Source organism: Antechinus flavipes, chromosome 2, assembly GCF_016432865.1.
Source record: "Antechinus flavipes isolate AdamAnt ecotype Samford, QLD, Australia chromosome 2, AdamAnt_v2, whole genome shotgun sequence".
Taxonomy (NCBI): domain Eukaryota; kingdom Metazoa; phylum Chordata; class Mammalia; order Dasyuromorphia; family Dasyuridae; genus Antechinus; species Antechinus flavipes.
In genome coordinates this window covers 413979174-414003210 of record NC_067399.1, presented here as the reverse complement: position 1 = coordinate 414003210, position 24037 = coordinate 413979174, and positions in this window count along the sequence as shown.

The following is a 24037-nucleotide window of genomic DNA, read 5'->3' as shown; positions in this document are numbered from 1 at the left end:
TTAATTAAAATTTTTTTTGAAGATTTTGATATTATCCTTGACCATATTTATTCTCATTTATTTCACATATCCAATCTGTCTTTAAGTGTTTTTTTTTCACTTTCACAATATGTCTATATGTGATGCTTTCTCTTCACTTACATAGCCTTCACGTCATGTGTATGACCCAGTCTATATGACATGTCATATATGTGTGTGTATGTATCTATATATCTTATATAGTTTTTATAAACTGATTTATTATTATCTAGCTAGAGTAAACTTTTTTTTAAAGACTGCTATCTCATGATTCCTTTTTCATTCTCTTTCACTTCCATTCCAAGTCTATATAGAAATTAGGACACTGGAGGCAACTAGGTGGAGAAAAAAATAGAGTGCTAGACTTGGAATCAGGAAGATCTGAGCTCAAATTAGATATCAGACATTCACTAGCTGTGTGACCCAGGACATGCATATTGCCTATATTTGCCTCAGTTTCCTCATCTGCAATATGGAATAATAATAATACTATCTGCCAAAATGAGATAATATTTGTAAAGCATTTTAGAAACTTTAAAGCACTATATAAAAGCTACTTATTATTTTGTTATTATTATTCTGTTTTTATCATTCTATCTTAAAATATTTGATTTTTTTATGAAGAGCAGGAAAGTACAAGGTGTCAGGTTGAGCAACATAAATCCTGATGATTCATTTCCTTTCTGGATATATAGAAAAAATAGGGAAAAATTGTTAGATAGAGACACACACACACAGAGAAAGGGAGACAGAGAGACAGAGAGAGAGGAAAGGAAGATGGAGAGGGAAAGGGAGAGAAAGAAAGAGGAAAAGAGAGAGAAAAAGGGAGAAGGAGAAGAAGAAGGAGAAGAAAAAGAAGAAAGAAGAAAAAGAGGAGGAGAAGGAAAAGATAAGGAGGTAAGGATGTGTTTTAATTTTCATTTGTCAAAATTTCAGATTGAGCATTTATACCTCAGAAGTTGGTAAATGATGAAAATCAGGATTTAACTTATTGTTCTGTTAATTCTCTAGGCTTAGGAAATAACCACTTCCCCCCAAGTTAATTAATGAAATGTCAGCATACTGCTGGGTATATATTCCATTTAGATCATCAATGACAGGGACCATAATTCTTTCAGTGATCCTTCTTTCAGTGACTTATTTGGTGCATTGTACATAGCAACTACATAATAAATATTTAATTTTATGTTTCTTAAGTCCTTCATCACAATCCTTGACCAAAAACTTTGATAAGGACTACTCTAAGCAAGCTGGTTAAGTAAAGTTTGAATTTATAATTTTTCCACTTATCTTTTTGTGAATCTTTTCCTCATTTTGGCATCTTTAAAAATGCCACTGAGCTCACTCTGTACTAAAAGAACCAGATGTTGAAACAGACTGTTATCATCATCATCCTCATCCTCATCAACCCCATCAAACTTATTAGCCTTATGAATTTCAACATGAACTTCATAATCATCTTCAATTTACTTCTTGCCTTTGAGTTTACAATTTTAAAAATAATTTCATTTACATACTCTTAATTCTCCAAAACAATCCTGTATAAGGTAGATAGGAATAGTATACTTCAGTTTCCTCAAATGGTAAAAATGAAAAGTCAGAGTGATTTAGTGGCTTGTCCAAGATCACATAGCTGATAAATATCAGTTCCAGGACTCAGTCCAAAGATTTCTGAGTATGGTTGAACAAAGATTGAATTGGGAATCAGAAGACCTATATTTGAATTTTGAACTCTGGCACCTATTGCTTATGTGACATTGCCCAATAATGCAGTTTTGGGGGCTTTAATTTTCACATTTGTAAATTGGAGGATTTGAGGTTTTAATAGATTATTTCCAAAGTCCTTTTAAACTCTAAAGTAGAGCACATTTTGAGAATATTGTAAAGGTGGAACTGAAAAACATCGATAACTAATTGACTATATAACAGTTAGTGAGAGTAAGAAGTTGAGGATGACACTGAGATTTTGATTGGAGGTCACTTGGAAGTTGATGGTGCAATAAAAAAAAAAGGAAGTAGAGCCATAATCAGCAGAGTAAAGGAAGAACTTGTCTGAGCTCCCCTCCCCAAACCCTCAAAATACCTTTAAGTAATGACTCTAAACAAATTCTAGAGTAGCAGAATCCACAAAAAGACAGAGTGAAACAATTTTCCATTCCGCCACTTATAAGATTAGCAGGAGAGGTCTGTAGCAAGAGTAAGAATGGATGTGCAATCCAATGCAGGCACTGCCAGCACAGAGAATCCCCAGAAAACCAAGAGTATGTGTCAGGTTGAGTGAATTAGTGGCAACAGTGGCAGTTTCTAGAACTCTCAACCTTCAAGGGAAGAAATGTATATTTAATGAAATAGAGGACTTTCAGGCATTCTTGTTGAAAAGACCAGAGATTAATAGATAATTTGACTTTCAAATACAATTCAGAAGAAATTCAAATACAAGACTCAAGAGAAGAATAAAAAGGTAAATAGGAAAGAAAAATCATGAGAGACTTACTAAAGTTAAACTGTTTACATTCTACATAGGAAGATACTACTTGTAACTCATAAGAACTCCTTCATTATGAGGGCAATTAGAAGGAGAATATATATAGGCAAAAGGCACAGGGATGTGAATATGAAGGGATAATATCTAAAAAAAATAAAATTAAGGGATGAGAGAGGAAGCACTGGCAGAAAGGAAAATAGAGAGGTAAAATGAAATAAATTATCTCACACAAAAGATACAAATGGGAAGAAGGTAAAGAGCAGTGAGTGAAATCTTACTCTCATTAGAATTGGCTCAAAGAAAGAAAAACATGAACATTCAGTTAGGTATAGAAATCTATCTTAGAGGAAAATAGGAAGGGAAAGGGATAAAGGAATGGAGGGAAGTGATAGAAAGGATGACAGATTGAGGAGATGATGGGAAAATTGGGGAGATGGTAGTAAGAAGCAAAACAATTGAGCAGGGACAGGGTAAAAGAAGAGAGAGAATAGAATAAATGGTAGGAAATATAATTAGGAATAGTAATTGCAAAAAAAAATTGCAGGAAGTTTCTCTGCTAAAAGTCTCATTTCTCAAACATTTAGAAAACTAAACCAAATTTGTAAAAAAATAAATAAAATAAGAGCCCTTCTTCAATTGATAAATGATCAAAAATATGAAGTTTTCAGATGAAATAATCAAAGCTAATAATAGCCATATTAAAAAAAAAACTAACTCACTTTTGATTGTAGAAATGCAAATTAAAACAGCTCAGAAATACTATCTCACACCTACTATATTGACTAATAGGACAGAAAATAAAAATGACAAATGATGGAGGAATGTGAGAAAAAAGAGATCTTGATGCATAGTTTGTGGAGCTGTGAACTGATTCAAACATTCTGTAGAGAAATTTGGAACTATGCCCAAATGGTCATAAAGCCATACACATCTTTTGACCTAGCAATATCTCTACTAGGTCTGTATCCTAAAAGAGATAAAAAACAAAAAGGAAAAAAAGATTTAAATGTATAAAAATCTTTATAGCAGCTCTTTTTCTGGGAGCAAAGAACTGGAAACTGAGTGGATACTCGTCAATTGAGGAATGGCAGAACAAATTATGGTACATGATTATAAAGGAATACTATTGTGGTATAAGAAATAATGAGTAGATGGATTCCGGAAAAACTTGAAAATACTTCCATGAGCTGACACAAAGTGAAATATACTAAATACTTAGTAAGAACAGTATTATAAGATGATTCAAAACAACTCCTAAGGGCTTAAGAAAAAATACTTTATATTTCCAGAGAAAGAATTGATGGTATCTGAATGCATATTGAAGCATATTTTTTTAAACTTTATTTTTCTTCTTTTTTTTTTAAATAACTTTTTATTGATAGAACCCATGCCAGGGTAATTTTTTACATCATTATCCCTTGCATTCACTTCTGTTCCAATTTTTCCCCTCCCTCCCTCCACCCCCTCTTCCAGATGGCAAGCAGTCCTTTACATGTTGAATAGGTACAGTATATACTAGATACAATATATGTGTGCAGAACCAAACAGTTTTCTTGTTGCACAGGGAGAATTGGATTAAGAAGGTATAAATAACCCGGGAAGAAAAACAAAAATGCAAGCAGTTTATATTCATTCCTCAGTGTTCTTTCTTTGGGTGTAGCTGCTTCTGTCCATCTTTGATCAATGGAAACTGAATTAGCTCTCTTTATCGAAGAGATACACTTCCATCAGAATACATCCTCAAACAGTATCATTGTTGAGGTATATAATGATTTCCTGGTTCTGCTCATTTAATTTAGCATCAGTTCATGTAAGTCTCTCCAGTCCTCTCTGTATTCATCCCGCTGGTCATTCCTTACAGAACAATAATATTCCATAACGTTCATATAATTTACTCAACCATTCTCCAATTGATGGGCATCCATTCATTTTCCAGCTTCTAGCCACTACAAACAGGGCTGCCACAAACATTTTGGCACATACAGGTCCCTTTCCCTTCTTTAGTATCTCTTTGGGGTATAAGCCCAGTAGAAACACTGCTGGATCAAAGGGTATGCACAGTTTGATAACTTTTTGAGTATAGTTCCAAATTGCTCTCCAGAAATGGCTGGATGTGTTCACAATTCCACCAACATTGTATCAAACTTTATTTTTCTAGAGGGTTTTTTGGTATATGTTTTCTTTTACAACATGACTTATAGAAATGTTTTGTATGATTACACATATATAACCTGTATCAAATTGCTTGTCTTTCCAGTAAAAGCAACTGGGAAGGAAGGGAGGAAGAGAATTTGGTACTCAAAGTTTAAAATTGAATGTTAAAAAAAAAGGTTTTTTTTTTTTACATGTAACTGGGAAAAATAAAAAGCTGAATAAATTTAGCAAAAATAAACAAAATTTAAAAAAGAGTAATAGGGAGATTGAGAAGAAGAGTGGATTTTGAGAGGTTAATTAAATTTGTTTAGGACATATTGAGATGAGATGAATATAAGACACACAGCTTATGATGTCTAATAGGCAGTTGGAGATGCAAGATTGAGGTCAATAGAAATGCTCAGGTCAGATAACTAGATTTAAAAATTCTTACCATAGTAGTGATGATAACTGAATCTATGGGAGCTGTTGTGATTTACCAAGTGAAATAGTATAGCCGGAGAAGAGAAGAGGGCCCAGGGCAGCTACAACCATTGTCTATCCTTTACACAACTGTTAAAATGAGATTCCAAAAGTACAGACTTTATCACTGTTCTGAAGAAATTTAAGTGGCTCCTTCTTACCATCAGGATAAAATAAAGAATTCCCTCTTTGCTATTAAAAGTCCTATTCAATCTCATTTTAGTCCACATTTCCAGGAAAACTATGTTGTTGTTTTTGAGTTTTGTTCAACTCTTCAAAATCCCATTTAGGGTTTTCTCGGTAAAGATACTGGAATGATTTGTCATGTCTTATTCCAGCTTATTTTACAAATGAGAAAACTGAGATAAACAGGGTTAAATGATTGGTCCAGGATCACAGTGCTAGTTAGTGAATTTGAGATTAGATCTGAACTTGGGTTTTCCTTACTATAGACCCAACACTCTATCCATTAAGCTACCTAGTTATCTCCAATGTTGCCGTTCTGTTGTGTTGCAGCCCAACTGGCATTTTTGCTGTTCCCCCTATAAGGCATTGTATCCCCTATCTTTATGCCTTTACAGAGGCTGCCCTTCATTCCTATAATGTATTATCTCTCTTTTTCTTTCTCTTATTTTCAAAAGTCTGTTCATGCCTTCTTCTATAGGAAAAGTTACCTGATACTCTCAGTTGCTGGTGTGTCCCCACTTATTTTATACATATTGTGTAAATACTTTTCTATGTACATATTATTTTATCTCCTTCCCCTACTCCAATCCCAGGGAAAAAATGAATGAAAGAAGGGTATGTTTATTTTTTTCCCTTTGTATCTTTAGTGCCTATCTCAGTATTTGTCACATAGCAGATCCTTTAATAAATGCTTGTTCAGTGAGTGAATAAATGAATGTCTTTTGAATTATCATCCATGTTGAAATTTCTTTACCAATATTTGTTATACTAGTATCCTTTACCAATATCTGATTATATTAACTGTTAGAAATAAAAAAAAAATAAATGACTGAATCAACTTCAGGGGTTTGGTGCAATTTGAATTCTTTCCCACTGATGTCTAGAACCAAGTCCCTTTAATCATAAGAGGTCTATTTTCTCTAGGATAAACCACATTCAATTGTTAAAAGTTACTTATGCCACACTTCAGAAAGTTCCTAAGAGTCCTCAAATTTCACAAAGTATTAGAAAGCTGCAGATTCTTTTCTTTTCTTTTTTTTTTCTTTTCTTTTCACAGGGAATGACTTGTTTCTACCTAGGGATGTGCTAAGCCATTTGAAAATCATTTGATTTGGTATTCCTTGCTCAGTCAGCTCCTCTTATGAGAGTGATAGCACACAATGGCTGCCACATAAGGAGAAAATTTTAAAGATTTTTTTTATTGCAGATATAATAGGTGCTTGACTTTGCCTGTTTTAAATAGAGTATTTCAGAATCTTCCTTCAACAAAAAAATCATTTAATGTTAGGAATTCAAATGACTTTGAAACATTTTGGGTTATCCGAAATATTGTTGGATTTTTTTTTTTTTTTTTTTTTTTGTAGAGTCATAATGATGAGGTGCTAGTGATAGAGAATTGGGATGGAGAATTTCCTCTGTTCAGAGATGCAGGTCCAATGTGAAATAATTCACAAACCTGAAATCTGAATGGCAGAAAAGGAAATTTTATTGGCACCGAGAAGCCAGCTTTGCTAGGAAGACAGACTTCTTAGTGGCAAGATGTAGAAGGCTGAAACTTTGAATAGTTGTACTTGAATCAGACAACCAAACACTTAAGGCTAATTACCTATTCAATATGAGACAATGACTCTATTAGCATATGTTTGGATAAATGGCTCTTCTCACAGTTGATTCTGGCTCAATGTTTGGTGTTAAGATAACCATAAACAAGAATTAGAGGGCAGAGGCTCAGAGGCCAGAGACACTTTGCAGCAGGACCAGGAGGAGAGAAGTTGGTGACATTGGACTCGAGAATCCAGGAGAGATCATTGGCGAGCCTCATGGCAGTTTGTCTGTCTCCTTCACTTCTCCCCCTAAAGACCAAGGATTTTTACTTATTCTGACTTTGGCTGACCCCAAGGCCCTCCAGGGAGCTAGCCTGGACTTCACATTTTGGCACCCTACAAGAGCCAAGGACCCTAATTTCACTGAACAAGTCCCTGTGACCAGGAAATAAGGTGAGTATTTTAAGAGACAAACAGAGAACTTACTTTGTTAAGAGCTAAACTAGTAACTCTCATTTTCTAACTGAAAAGATTCTCCCTCACCCCCACCTCCACACCCAACCCCACTCTGAGGGAGATCTACAGGAAGCATGCTCAGACTAATAAAGAGAAAAGGTTTGATTGTAACTTGGGAGCAGATTGATGGACTCATGAATACATTAGAATGTATGTCCCTTTGGTTCTTCAAGGAAGAAGAAATAGAGGCAGATAAATGGATACTAGTAGGAGATCAATTGTGTGAATATTACAATGATAAAGATTCTGATTCAATTTCTAAGGAAAAATTCTATATATACATCATAATACAATTGTCCTTAAAGAATCCCACAAGTTATAAAAAAAAAGTTTTAAGAATAGGCAGATGAGGAAGTGTGAGGAGAAAGAGGAAGAGAAGGGAGAGGTTAATGGAAATCTTGCCAGAACATATGGGGAGTTAAGTGAACTAAAAAAATGTGATTCTTACTCTCACAGCCCACTTCAACTCCACCTACACCTGAGTAGGTTCTTGACCCTCCCCCATCAACTTCACCTTAATGGTGGAGGGAGGAGGAGGAGTGGGAGGGGCAGTGATGTCACCAGGACCTCCCCCCAGCAATCACCCCCTCCTGTGACTCCATTGCAAAAGGCACTTCTTAAAGCCAAAGAGGAAGGGCAGCATACAGTTGATATGAGAATAGAAATTTATCCTGTGATTGAACAGCTTGACTCTTCAGGTGAAAAAAGGAGAAGATACACTCCTTTTAACTTAGAAATCATCAAAGATCTGAAAAAAGGCTTGCACTCTTTATGGGGGTACATCATCTTATGTTAAGATGTTATTACAGAATTTGACTTATGAAATTTTAGCCCCTAGTGACTGGAAATCTATAGCAAGGTCATGCTTAGAACCTAGACAAAACTTGTTGTGACTTTCTGAATATAGTGAACTTTGTGGGATACATGCCCAATGAAACACGCAAACTGAAGTTAATACTCCAATCACCTGTGATCAACTAACAGGTGCAGGTTCTTATGCAGACACTTCAGCATAGATTAATTACTCCAGAGCAGCATATAAGCAAATTGCTGCTGCTACTATCAAAGCATGGGGTTTTCTCTCAAGTAAACAGGACAGAGGAGAGGCCTTCCTGAAAATAGCAAGGACCAAATGAATCCTTTGCTGATGTCTGTAGACAGCTGTTTTGTGAACTATTGGTGAAAATGCAGCAACAGAAATTATGATAAAGCAACTTGCTAAAGAAAATGCTAATGAGGTTTGTAAAAGAATTATACTAGGACTACACAAGGATGCTCCTTTAGAGGAGATCATAAGATACTGTGCCATAGTAGGCACAAATACATTTTAAACCAAGGCTATGATGCAGACTTTTCAAGATCCGAACATGGAAAGACAGGGTCCTTTTTGGCAAGAGACTTCCAGAGAGACTTGCCAATGCTTTCAATGTGGTAAAGTAGGGCATCTGAAAGCTCAATGTTGGCATAGAGACAGAGTGAGAAAACAGAGTGAGAGAACAAGACCCAAAACCACATGTCCAAAATGCAACAGAGGCTTCCACTGAGCATCAGAATGTAGGCTGATTCAAGGAAATGGGATGGGGGGCCCCAGCTCCAGGGCCCAAAACAAAAAAAATACTTAGGGCAGGATAGCAGCCGATGCTATACCCAGAGAGCCTTTAGAAGTTCAGTACTCAGACATGACCAATCAGCCAAGAAGCAATCTGATGGGAGAAAGCGATTATATAATCAATCATCCAGTGAGCAATTTGATGGGAGAAAGAGATTACACTTGGAGAGAATAGAATTTTATGCAGCTGGGACAACTGAGATATCCCCTGGAGAGGTGAAATCTGTTCCTCTCCAGCCTATGGATCCCTTGCCTCCAGGCACAGTAGGCCTGACCATTTTGCCTCCTGAGAGTACTTATAAAACAGTATTCATCCATACACAGATATGGGAAACTGGGGCATATGTAGATAATATCCCAGTCACTAATACAGGTAGACAATGTGTGACTTATCAGCCAGGAAAAGTAGTAGCATCAGGTTTACTGAGACAGACTCCTAATAGGCAATCTGGTGATAGTTGCCCAGATTCTGACTCCAAGCAACAGAATCCAGAAATATTCTGGCCGTAGTTTGAGGACCCCTGATCTATATAAATGGCATACCATTGGAAGGATTGGTAGACAGGTGCAGATCATACATTCATTAGAGGTACCAACTGACCCAGTCACTGGCCAAAGATTAAGGCAGACACATATATGTCTGGCATAGGAGGATCAATAGCAGCTGAAGTTAGTGCTACCCCTTTGAGATGGACATTTGAAAGTGAAACAGAAGTTTTTACTCCTTTTATAATTGAAAAGAATTCCCAGCAATCTCTGAGAAGAGACATCTTTCAACAGTTAGGATTACAAATGATACTTTGGTGTATTAGGCAGGGCTCTTGTTGAAGGCCTGACAATACTCTCACCTATTGCTATTCAGTGGAAAACTGATACACCAGTGTGGATAGAAGAGTGGTCCTTGGCTATCTATGAAATTCAGGCCTTATTAGATATAGTATAGTATAGTACAGGAGCAACTTGACCAAGGATACTTATAACATTCACTAAGTCCTTGGAATTCCCCTGTATTTGTTGTAAGAAAGAAATCTGGAAAATGGAGGATGTTGACTGATTTAAGAAAAGTAAATGAACAGATGGAAACTATGGGAACTCTTCAGCCTGGACTTCCATCTCCTACTCAATTGCCTAGACAATGGCCTCTTTGGATTATAGACATTAAGGATTGTTTCTATTCTATCCCTCTAGGTAAGGAGGATATGAAAGGATTTGCCTTTTCAGTGCCCAGTGTTAACTTAGCTGAGCATTATAAAAGATATGAATGGACAGTTTTGCCACAGGGAATGAAAAATAGCCCTACTATGTGTCAAATGTATGTTGCTACTGCTCTTACTCCAGTAAGAAAAGCATTTCCAAAAGTAATGCGAGTACTTTACATGGATGATATATTAGGATGTGCATTTGAGGAACAAATGTTAGAAGCATGTCTACAAAAGACTATAGAAACACTAAGGATCTACAAATTGCATATAGCTTCAGAAAAAAATTCAAAGAATGCTCCTTTTAAATATTAGGATATGAAATATACCTTAAAGTGTTTATAATACAAAAACTTTCCTTAAGAACAGAGAAGCTAAACACCTTAAATGACTTTCAGAAATTAATAGGATATATCCAGTGTATGTGTTCAGTGCTAGGCTTGACTATCTGTCAATTGCAACCATTATATGACATTTGTGCTGTATACTCTCATGACTTAACTATAAAGAGAGTAGTCAGAACTCCGTTTCAGTCCACTCAGTAGAATGAACTGTATGCAATCATTCTAGCTCTTACTTATTATCCAGGAGATGTAAATATAATATTTGATTCTTCCTATTCGGTAGGTATGGTTCAAAGAATTGCCACAGCCCAAATAAAATTGGTAGCTTCCAATATATATCAGCTCTTTAAGGAACTTCAAGAGCAAGTAAAAAAGTATCCAGATAAGATTTATATCTTGCATGTCCACTCACATAGTGGACTCCTAGGTCCTATTTTTGATGGTAATTCAAAGGCAGATGGCTTTCTAACTATATTGGCCAATACTCCTTTATTTCAAGAAGCCCAAGAATCTCATTCTAAATATCATTAGGCTGCTCGAGCTTTACATTTGCAATTTGGGATAACAAAAGAGGAAGCTAGGAGCACAATAAAAGCCTGTACTTTCCTTTCCATGCTCCTATTCTCCCTCCAGGGAAGAATTCTCATGGTTTGAGATTCAATGAAATTTGGCAAATGGATGTGACCCATTATAAATCTTTTGGTTGTCTATCTTTTATCCATATTGTAGGAGACACCTTTTCAGGTTTACATTTGCAGTACCAGCAGCAAAAGAGACAGCCCAAGTGGTCACTGAATTCCTTATACAAGCATTTGCAAGTAAGGGTGTGCCACAAGCAATAAAAACAGTCAAGGTCCTGCATATACTTCTAAACATTTTGCACACTTTTGTGCACAGTATAAGATTTTACACACCACTGGCATACTTTTTAATTTTCAAGCACAGGCAGTAGTAGAAAGAAGAAACAGAGACATTAAGACACTCCTCCAAAAACAAAAGAAAAGGAGAGCCACGGGTAACCCTAGAGAACTTCTAAATTTAGCTCTTTATATTATTAACTTCTTGATTTTTGACAAAGATGCACTGGCTCTGGCAGACAGGTTTTACAACCTACCAGAAGGGCAGTGTCCAGTATGAGCAGCTCTGCTACCTTTAGATAATTGCCAGGTGATATGGAGAAATCCAGAAAGTGGTAAGTGGAAGTGACAAAATAGGTTAACTTCTTGGGGGAGAGGCTCTGTTTGTATCTCTACAAATGGAGAAGGAAACAGATGGGTGCCAACAAGCCATATTCACCTTGTCCATTGGAGAGAGATGGAGCAGATCCTTGAAACAAAGGAGAAAACCCAACAAACATTGGGTGGTTCCATCGTTGACTGTGCCCAACACTGAAAGAGCATGGCAGTTATGGTAACTGACTCATGAACATCAAAAATTGTTAATGAGAGTGATGCAGGACTTCAAAACCCTCAGGAATCATTGGAATCCCTGAGACATGATAAGACTGTTGTAGGACTTGAAAACCTTCAGGAATCTTTGGATTTTCTGAGACATGATAAGACTGTTGCAAGACTTCAAAATATGCAGGAATCATTGAATTCCCTAACACATAAAAGAGTGTTGTAGGACTTCAAAAACTTGCAAGGAATCATTGGATTTCCTGAGACATGAAGTAACGGACAATAGATTGGTTTTGGACACTCTTGGCTGCTGAAGGAGGTGTATGTGTGATTGTTATTTACATACCTTCCTTCTAGGACTTGTGGAAAACTTTTACAATACCATGTTGATTCATATTATTTGTTATATCACTTCTTGTGTGTATAATTCATGTTTGTTACACCACATTGAGCCTGCTCTGGCTGTGGGAAGAGTCATCATTAATAGACTGTGCTTTATTGCTATGTGTTTGTGTAATACCCCTCCCCCTCATGCTGATGGGTTTGTGCATACCTCTTTCTAGTAAGACCCTTCAGCCCAGAAAGCTGGTAACAGTATCTGGCTTGACTCCCTACTTCCTTTTGGTGTTTTTCATCTCTCTTCCTGAGATGTCACAGAGGGCATGATCATCTCCTTTTTAGTGCTTTCACAACTCTTCCTAAAAAGTTGGGGGTGGGGAATCACCTCCTTTTTGGTGTTCTCCTTGAGATGTCAGGGCCACCTGTGTTCTGAAACAAAAGAAAGCGGGAGATGTAGAGGGCTGAAACTTTGAAGAGGTGCACTTGAATCAGACAACTGAGCACTCAAGGCTAATTACCCATTTAATATGAGACAAGGACTCTATTAGTATATGTTTGGATAAATGGCTTTTCTCACAGTTGATACTGGCTCAATGTTTCATGTTAAGATAATTGTAGGCAAGGATTAGAAGGCAGAGGGACAGAGGCCAGAGTTATTTTGCTGTAGGATGAGGAGGAAAGAAGTTGGTGACTTTGGACTCGAGAATCCAGGATATATCATTGGCAAGCCTCATAGCAGTTTGCCTGCTTCTGTCACTTTCCCCCCTAAAGACCAAGGACTTTACTTATAAGGACTCTGGCTAACCCTGAGTTCCTCCAGAGAGCTAGCTCAGACTTCACAGCAAGAGATCCTGTTAGGGAAATAAAGTTTAACACTGAGAAGAGGATATCTTCACAGTGGACAGGAGTCCTGGCAGCAGCTTTGCTTCATTGGCAAAGCATAATTTGACTTTGGACTTCTACAAGGATTTGGATTTCAAAATTGTCTTTTATTGGCAGTCTGAGGCTTGGGCTTCCATTGAAAATCGAATGAGAATCCCTCAATATTGTCAATGCTCCAAGGCCTAGATTTCCAATTGAAGAGAGTATTTATCTTGGAATTTCAAGAAACTAAATAGAAATATCAGGCCCAGATCTCCAACTGAATAAAATCATTTTGAAGGTTTTTTTCTGGGAGTTTTGCAAACTTCCTGAAGGGAATCCAGGGCATCTCAAAATATCAATGGAGGGAGATTTGACCAAGATCTCCAATTGAATGAAGTCACTTATCTTGTTTGGGAAGATATGCTTTCTCAGAAGACGGTCTGAGACTCTGAATCTCCCTTCTTTTGCAGATTAAAGGGGACACAGTCTCAGAGTTCACTCCATTAATAACATATAGAGATATAGAGATCCTTCTAGGAAAGTATAAATTACCTGAGAGTAAGATTGTTCCTTTTAAAGTTGTTGTTGTTTTGTCTTTGTGTGTCTACCACTTGGCACATGTTAGACATTTAGTTTTGAAAAGGTTGCTTTTTTGCCCTGTTCTATTTGTTTTTTTTTTTTTTTAATGATGAATGGAAAGTGGTCTTTTCTCAAAGCAGAATTCCATACAATGTATAAAGTAAAGTAAATGGTAATGATGGTAATTGAATGGAATATTATTATATCAAAAAGAAATGATCAATATAGAAAATATATATAGAGTTTATGGAAAATGAAGTATGTGGAATAAGGAGAGAAATATAAACAAACATTACAAAAATGTAAATGGAAAGGACAAAAACCTCTCTTAAATCCTTATAATGAATAAGTTGTATCCTGAAGAAGAGGGGAAAAATATACCTTTCTCCTTTTCAGAAATGGTTTATAAGGATATACAATGCTGAATATGCTGTCATTCTTTATTACTTTGTGGATTAGTTTCAATAATCTCTCTTTTCTCTCTTCCCCTGCAATAAACATTTATTAAGTATCTACTATGTGCCACAAACTGTGCCAAGTAATAGAGCAACAAAAAGAGGCAAAAAATTGGTTACCGCCCTTAAAAGGCTCATAACCTAATAAGAGGGACAATGAGCACACAATTATGTACAAATGATATGGAGGAAAAATAGGGAATAATTAATATAGGGAAGACATTAGGATTAAGAGGTGTTGGAAAACACTTCATAAAGAAGATGTGATTTATGTTGACACTTCAAGGAGATCAGGGAAGCCTGTAGATAAAGAGGAGGGGGAAGACCATTTTAAGGTTGGGGGATAGTCAGAGAAAATATTCAGAGGACATGGTGGTGTGTCTTATTCTAGAAATATTAAGGAAGTCAGTGTCACTAGATTGAAGAGTACATCGTGGGGAATAAGGTATAAAAAGATCAGAAAGTAGGAAGAGGTTTGACGTTTCAGGGGATTTGAATGCCAAACAAGGATTTTGCATTTGATCCTGGAGGGGATAGAGAGCCTGTGACATTCACCATACCAGCTTCTTTTTACGTCAGGTTCAAAAACAAAATAAAACAAAACAAAACAAAATCAACAAAATCCATCCTTTCTAATATGGAAGCAATTTCTTTATCTCTTTAATTTAGCTCTTGTCTTATACTTTATACTTGCTGACCTTTTATATCAGTCTTTTGTGTTTGTGCTGTGAGCTGTCTTATAGAACAAGTAAATTATGACTGCTTTGAATTATCATTTAATCAGTTTGCTGCTTAGAATTTTGCAATTTTGTCTAAGGTTTCACTTTTGTTCCTTTCTTGTCACTGTGATTTTGGTACCATTATTTCTAATTTTTTCTCATGAAACTTGAGATGAAAGTAGTGTGCTTTTTTTCTTCTACTTGCTTTTTCAAATAGAGCTTGGATGTGGGGATGACTCAAATAGATAGTTGGAAGAGAATTTAGAGATTATCTAATCAAACCCTATCATTTTATAGATAAGGAAACTGGTCCAAAAAAGTTAGAGTGTGTGACACCTGGAAAATCACATAGTTCTTCAACTACTTCAATTTACATTTGAGGAAATTGAAATTCTGGAAGATGAAGTGATATATCCAGGGTCACACAGGTAATAGCTAACTGATGTGAGAATGAATGAAGATTCTTTGATTCCATTCCTAATTCTTTCCCTTGAATATTGTCTCCTCCATAGAGCTAAGTTGAACTTAGGACGCGTCAAACTTGAAATTGCAACCTGGGGCAATTCAATTTAATAAACATCCATTAAAGCACCCTCTGTGCAGAAAGATTTGTCCTAGGTACTAAGTGCAAAAATGTACTAGGTACAAACATGAAATAGTCCATGTTCTTGGAGATCTTATATCCTATTGGATTCCTGGCTCTCAGGCTGGCGTTTTTTCCTTCTGCATCTAGCGTTCTTCATTACATGATGAATGTAAAAGCTAGTTTCTTATCACAGGTTCCAAAATAGAGTTGGGAGGTATATTATATATGGAAGACTCATGTGTGGTGTGGACTTAGGGCAACAAAGAGTCTCTTAGTAATAATTTTAGTCTGTCATAGTGACTGAAATTCTCCCATTAGTTTTGCCTTTAATAATGCTTCTATTCAAATGCAAATATGTTACTGAAAAAAATTTAGTTTCTTAACATAAATTAATATCATGCATTTTAGACAATTACCTTCTAAGTAAAGACAATGCATGATGCTAATTCAAGAAACATTTGTTAAATATCTATTATGTTTAGGCAGTGTGTTAAATTCTGAGGACACAGAGAAAAATAAAAGAAAAATTCCAAACAAAACAAAATAGACCTGACTCTCAAGCAGCTTACATGAAATAATATGTAGACAACAATGTATGAACAAAAATATCCTGGAACTATTGGAGATAATCTCAGAGAAAATTCAGTAGCATTAAGAAGAGGAAAAGGCATCTTGCACATGAAACGTGACTGAGACTTAAGAAAAATTAGAGAAGAGAGACGTGAGGAAATTCAAAGGCATGTAACACAGCTAGTGAAAATGCCCAGAATAGAGAGCTAAAATGTTTTGTTTGAAGAATAGCAAGGAGACTAATGACATTAGACTTCAGAGGATATGGAAGGGAGTAAGGTATAAAAAACTGGAAATTTAAGATGAGGCCAGATTAAAGAGAATTTTGAACATCAGAGAGATGATTTTATGATTGACCCTGAAAGTGATAGGAAGCTACTGGTAATGATTGACTAGAAGGACTAGCATAGTCAAACCTTAATTACAGCAAGACAAATTTGACAATTGAATGGAAAATGGATTGGAATGAGGGAGGAAGATCAACCAGGACTATTGCATAGTCCAAATATGAAGTGATGACAGCCTGTACCATGTTAGAAATGTCAGAGGAAAAAAAGGGAACTATAAGAGAGGTGTTATGGAGGTAACAACAGTAACAACAATGAAAGGATTTGGAATAGAATGAATATGAAAAGGGGAATTGAGAATAATGAGTTTAAGATGACATTTAGATGTGAGTTGAGATAATCATACTTTTTTGCAGTAATATGGATGTTGGAAAAAGAGAGGATCATGGAAAGGAAATGGTTCCAGTTTTGTATCTATTTAGTTTAAAATGTCTATGACATATCCAGTTAGAGATGTGTTATACGCAGTTAGAGATAAGAGAATGAAAGTCAGGAGTAAGGTTATGCTTGGACATATAGATCTGAAAATCATCTCTAAAGACATGATTATTGAGTCCATGGAAACTAAAGTGAAATAAGAGAGGAGGGTCTGAATCCTGACCTGGTAATGATCCAGGAAAAGTGACAGAGGAGTAGTCATACATATGAAGCAGAAAATCAATAAAATGCAGTATCACTAAAATTTTTAGAGAAGAGAGGAAGAACATAATAAACAATGTCAAAGACTACAGAGAGGTTAAAAGAATGAGGATTTTTAAGACTTGATAATTAAGAGGTCATTTGTAACTTTGGGGAGAATAGTTTCAGTTGAATCATCATTTGAAAGACAATCATAAAATTAAAAAAAATGGAGAAAACAAGTGAAGATATTAATTGTAGATGGCTTTACCTGGAAATTTATGCAGAGGTGCAGAGAGATATAGGATGATAACTAGCACCAAAAGAAGGAAAAAAACAGATTTTTTTTAAACTATGAGGAAATATGTATATATTTGTAGATAGATAAGAAGCAAACAATAGACAGAGGAGATTTAAGATAAGTTAGAGTGGGAATAATGAAGACGCAGTCTTTTATAGATGTACATGAAGAGCCTGCTTTCCCTAGAAGAAGGGCCATCTTCCTTTTTTCATTTTTGAATAGCTTATTTTATTTTATTTTATTTTTAAAACTTTTTATCTTTAAAACATATGCACAAATAATTTTTCAACATTGAATTTTGCATAGCCCTGTGTTTCAGATTTTCCTCTCCTTCCTTTCACCCTCTCCCTTAGGTGGCAAGCAATCTAATATATGTTATACATGTTAAAATATATATTAAGTCCAAATATGTGCAAACATATTCATACAATTCTCTTGTTGCATAAGAAAAATCAGATCAAAGAGGAAAGAAAATGAATAAAAAAACAAAATGCAAGTGAATAACAACAAAAACAGTGAGAATGTTATGTTGTGATCCACATTCAGCTCCTACGGTTCTCTCTCTGGGTGTATATGGCTCTCTTCATCACAAAATCATTGGAACTGGCATTAATCATCTTATTGTTGGAAAGAGTCATGTTCATCAGAATTGATAGTCCTATAATATTGATGTTGCCATGTACAATGATCTACTGGTTCTGCTCATTTCACTTAGCATCAGTTCAGGTAACTTTCTTTATGCCTCTCTAAAATCATGTTCCTGATTGTTTCTTATAGAACAATATTCCATAACATTCATATACATACCACCTCTTATTCAGCCATTCTTTAACTCAGTTTCCAGTTTCTTGCCACTACTGAAAAGGCTGCCACAAACATTTTTGCACATGTGGGTCCCTTTCCTTCCTTTTAGATCTTTTTGGGATATAGGCCCAAGAGAAACACTGTCAGATCAAAGGTATAAATTTTTGAGCATAGTTCTAAATTGCTTTCCAGAACGGCTGGATCTGTTCATGATTTCACCAACAATGTATCAATGTCTCAGTTTTCCTACATCCCTTCCCAACATTTGTCATTATTTTTCCATCATCTTAGCCAATCTGAGAGATGTGTAGTAGTATCTCAGAATTGTCTTAATTTGCATTTCTCTGACCAATAGTGATTTAGATTTTCATATGATTATAGATGGTTTTAATTTTTTCATCTAAAATTGTTGGTTCATATCCTTTGACTATTATCAATTGGAAAATGGCTTGAATTCTTATAAATCTGAGTCAGTTCTCTGTATATATTTTTAGAAATGAGGCCTTTATCAGAACCCTTAAATGTTTTCCCAATTTATTGCTTCCCTTCTAATCTTGTCTACATTAATTTTGTTTGTACAAAACCTTTTAAACTTAATATAATCAAAATTATTCATTTGATATTCAATTATAAGTTCCAATTATGCATTCTAGTTCTTCTTTGGACACAAATTCCTTCCTTCTCCACAGATCTGAGAGATAAACTATCCTATGTTCTTCTAATATGCTTATAATATCATTCTTTATGTCTAAATCATGAACCCATTTTGACCTTATCTTGGTATGTGGTGTTAGGTGTGTGTCAATGCTTAGTTTCTTCCATATTAGTACCCAATTTTCCCAGCAATTTTTTGTCAAATAGTGAGTTCTTCTCCCAAAAGTTGGGGTCTTTGGGTTTGTCAAACACTAGATTGCTATAGTTAATGATTATTTTGTCCTATGATCCTAAATCTATTCCACTGATTGACTGCGCTATTTCTTAGCCAGTAGCAAATGGTTTGATGATTGCTACTTTATAACATAGTTTGGCAGAGCTAGGCCACCTTCATTGACAATTTTTTTTTCATTAATTCCATTGAATTTTGTTCTTCCAAATGAACTTTATTATTATTTTTCCTAGGTCTGTAAAATAATTTCTTGGGAGTTTGATAGATATGGTACTAAATAAGTAGATTAATTTAGGTACTATTATCATTTTTATTATATTTGCTCAGTCTACCCATAAGCAGTTATATTTTCCCAGTTGATTAGATTTGACTTTATTTGTGTGGAAAGTGCTTTATAGTTGCGTTCATATAGTTCCTGACTTCCCCTTGGCAAATTACCTACTCTAATTCCTTTAATCACTTTCTCGATTACTGCCAAAACTAACATTTCTAATACAATATTCAATAGTAATGTTGATAGTGGGCAACCTTGTTTCACTCCTGATCTTATTGGGAATGATTCTAGTTTGTCTCCATTACATACGATGCTTCCTGATAGTTTTAAATAGATGCTACTGATCATTTTAAGGAAAAGTCTATTTATTCCTCTACTCTCTAATTTCTTAATAGGAATGGGTGTTGAATTTTATCAAACTTTTTTTGCATCTATTGAGATAATCATATGATTTTTGTTAGTTTGGTTATTGATATAGTTAATTATGCTAATAGTTTTCCTAATATTGAACCAACCATTCCTGTGATAAATCCTACTTGGCCATAGTGTATTATCCTGAGGATGACTTTCTATAATCTTGTTGATAATATTTTATTTAAGATTTTTGCATCAATAGTCATTAGGGAAATTGGTCTATAATTTTCTTTCTCTTTTTAAAACATCCTACTTGGTTTAGCTATCAGCACCATATCTGTGTCATAAAAGGAATTTAGTAAGACTCAGAAGGGTGATCTTTTAGGGCAATGTTTTTAGCAAATAGATTGAGGAGGAAAGAAGCCATAGAAAGTTTGAAGAAGGTTGAAAAAATTGTAAAAATCAGAGAGGAATAGTGAATCAAGTAGGGTGCCATAAAATAATGCTGCCTTGCCATAGTGAGGAATCAATTGAAATTATGTAATGGAAATTGGTAATGTAAGCAATCAGTACAGTTTCATGATTTTCTTCATTTTCATTCAGCAGCATGTATGTAGGTGTAATGGCATTGTATAAGAAGTAAGAGTCTATAATCCTACTGTGGGAAGCCAGAGAATCCCATGAAAATACCACAAATTTAAGGAGGACTACCTGGTTAAGGAAAATGGGAGTGCCAAAAAGTTCTTAAATTTGAACTACTGGCCACAAACTCAAACTACTTGGCCACAGGATCTTAAATCTAAATGGCTTTGACTTAACTGTTTGGAATGAACTTAATAGTACACTAAAACTTCTTTCTACGAGTAAAATCTTTTTTGTAGTTTTTCTTTTTATTTCCACTTAAGCATTTTTAATTACTTTTCTGTTGCCTGGAAATGTAGGTTTTTTCAATATGGCCATTATTAACAATTTAATGATGTAATAGAACTTCCAAAATCAAAATAATGCAAAAAATACTAGACAGAAATACAAGATAGTAAAATAAAAATAACATTGTGAGGAATTAAAAATCTGGGTGTAAAAATGGGCTCTATAACTTGGAATTGCCCAGAGATCCAGAATATCAGAGTTCAAGGAGACCTCTATCCTAATGTGTATTAAGACAGGAATCTCATGTAAAATGGTTTTGACCAGAAAGTTAGTAGTCCTAGTGCTAGACTTAGAGTCAGAAAGGCCTGAGGTCAAGCATTGATTGCTGATTCTTTCAGCTAGTAATATTGGGTAAGTCACTTAAATTTTATCCACCTCAGTTTCCTTATCTCTAAACTTGGGATAATACCATTTACTTTCCAGGATTGTTAGCAGAATCAGATGAGATAATATTTGTAAAGTGCTCAGTGCAGGACTTGGCACATAGTGTATATGGATAGATCTTATATTTAGAAAAGTTTTCATATTGTTTTTCTTTTGTATCAAACTGAAATCTATATCTTGGTAACTTTTACACTTTATTCTTAATTCTACATTCTGGAGTGAAACAAAATTGTCTTAGTATGATCTGTTTATATTCTAAGGTAAATCACATAAAACCTCTCATCCTGTTTCCTCATCCATAAACAGATATGTCATGGTGCTATTGTGAGGGTCAAAGGAGATAGATCAAAATGTTTTTATCCAAAAAAAAAATGAAATTATATAAATGTATAGAGATAGTTACAGAACCAGGCTGCTAAGTGGTTTCATGGATATCTTACCTCAGACAATTAGTAGCTGCATGACCCTAGAGGGTCACTTAACTTCACTCTTGGTAAATGAGGTTAATCATAATAAATATAATAGCTTATACAAAATTATAAATACATATGTGTATATATATGCATATACACATACTAGTTATAGTATGAGAAGAAAAGTTGTTATATATTGTGAAATTATTGTGCTTTTAGCAGGTAGAAAGGAAAGAGTTTACAAATGCTTTAATAACTCTTTTTAAAGAGTCAACTGCAAATTAGAAATATTTTATCCATAATAAAAATATGCAGTCTAACTTGATAAAATGCTATATCCATTTAATGTTTCATAATATTTCTTTCACTTATGCCATGAATGAAAATTGATAATTGCTTAGATAATTATGTTATTTAGATATATTGTGTTATTATTGAGTTGTAACTTCCCAGTGTATTATTAGCAGTGAAGTGAATGGAGATAGAAAACTGTAATATACGGTTTATATTTGTAATGTTCTGGATGGTTTTCTGGAGGTCTTGGGACCAGCCTTGGTCTCAGCAGAATAATAACCATGAGAACAGTCAGGGATAAAGGCCAAATTCTTTATTATCTCCTTCACAGTCTGTATCCTTCACCTGGGGCCAAGTTAGCTTTCTGGAGGGCCTCTGGAATGGGTCTTGGTTTCATCAGAGGAATGCAGGAAGCAAGAGAGTCACTATGAGGCTGATCAAGTCTTCTTTCTTTCTGGCTAAGTTTATCTCCAGTTTATAAACTCTATTACAATTATTTCATAAGAGTATACTGAGTATAAATCAATCATTATATCACTAAGGAACCATTATTTGTTGTAAGAGTAAATCAATCATACTGAACTAGAGAACTCACAAGTTAATCTAGATAACCATTATCTTATCAGTTCCACTGAGTTAACACCTTGTTGTAAGAATCCTTGTTTCAAGTACATTTCTCCAGAGTTCTGGACCATTACATATATTGAATTATATTATACTTTTAAAATATCACCAACATATTTATTTTAATGATGCTTCAGAGTAATTTCAAATCCCACTGACAGAAAGGTCTTAGAAAGTGTATTTGAAGCATATATGTATGTTTACACTGTTTTTCTCCATTTAATCTTTTGCTTTCTCAACATTTAAAATTTTGCTCTCAACATTTAAAATTCAATTGCAGTTACATTATTATAAACTTGTGATAAGATTCATGCTTATTTTCCATCTCTGTCCACATTCCATTATGAGAATCAGCAGATATTAACTCTTATTTTCTTCTTGATACATCTATAAATGGCCTTTATATTGACTTTGCAGTTATTAGAAAGTAGCAGATAAATTTCTCCTTTCATTGTTTCCATGCTTGCCTTACAGCTATTCTTTAGCCAGTCTCCTAGGAGACTCTCTTTTTCTAAATATCACAAGTTTGGAATTTTAAAAATTTGACTTTTACTTACCAGATTAAAATAATATCCTGAACCAGAGATTGTAGTAACAAATCTAGAGAAAGAAACAATAAAGTAAGAATAAGAGAGGTTGAAAGAACACTAGAATAGGCAATTAAAATTGAAGAAATATACTATTATAGAAAATTTCAAAATGGAAGTAAACAGTTACACTTTCTGTTGGATTTAGACATTTTTTTTGCTTAAAGGGAATGAGATGAGGTAAAATGATATATTAAAATGCATTTCAAGCTCCAGAATTTTAAATTCTATGCCCATAATTGAAATGTATAGTACAGAAGGAAGTGTGATGCTTCAGGTATAAGCAGAATAACAGATATTTGGGGAAATGAAGGTCTTAAGTTTCTATTTATTCACTGTTCTGAAATCAACACATCAGACATTGCTGACTGAAGCAAATACTTATTTTGAAACTGAGGAACAAGGTTAAAAATAAAATCTCAAGATCTGAAAAGAATGATGAAATTGAAAGTTTCAGAGGAACACTGTGTGGTCAGCACATTTCAAATTGAAGAGAAAAAACTGTTTTTGAGCAACAACTGTGAGAGTGTCAGTTTGGGTCCTTTCTTTCCCAAGAGTAGATTTTCAATAAATTATTTCCTCTACCTCTCCTTTTACCAACACAAAATTTTGCATTTGTTAGGCACACAATTTCATTTAAAAGAATGGTTTTTATGTAGATCACAGATTTAATGCTGGAAGGGATTGCAAAGATCATCTAGTATAGTTCCTTAGTTTATAGAAAAAGAAATTGAGGCTCAGTTAGATTAACTGACATTTAATGTCACATAGGTGCTGGAACTAGCATTTGGACCCAGGTTCTCTGACTCAGAATTCAATGTTCTTTCTTGCCTCCTGAAGATAGCATTGTGGGCAATTAGAATAATAATAAAAGTCCAAGAGACTGCAAGTGGCCAATAGAATAATAGCCTTAATTATGAAAGCATCATTCGGTAATAGTTGCAATACTCCAGAGGCCCCCTGCTCTGGTTATGAGCAAAGATGGTTTTCAAGAAGTTAAAGGAGATAGTTAAAGTGAAACTATCATGCTAGGGCCTGGGATGACCACCAATGACAACTAGTGAAGTAGAGAACTCATCATCGTAGTCACAACAATCTTTTCAATAATAAAATGATTCAAATCAATTCCAATGGACTTGTGATGACCATCTGCATCTAGAGAGAAGATTATGGAGGTTGAATGTGGATCACA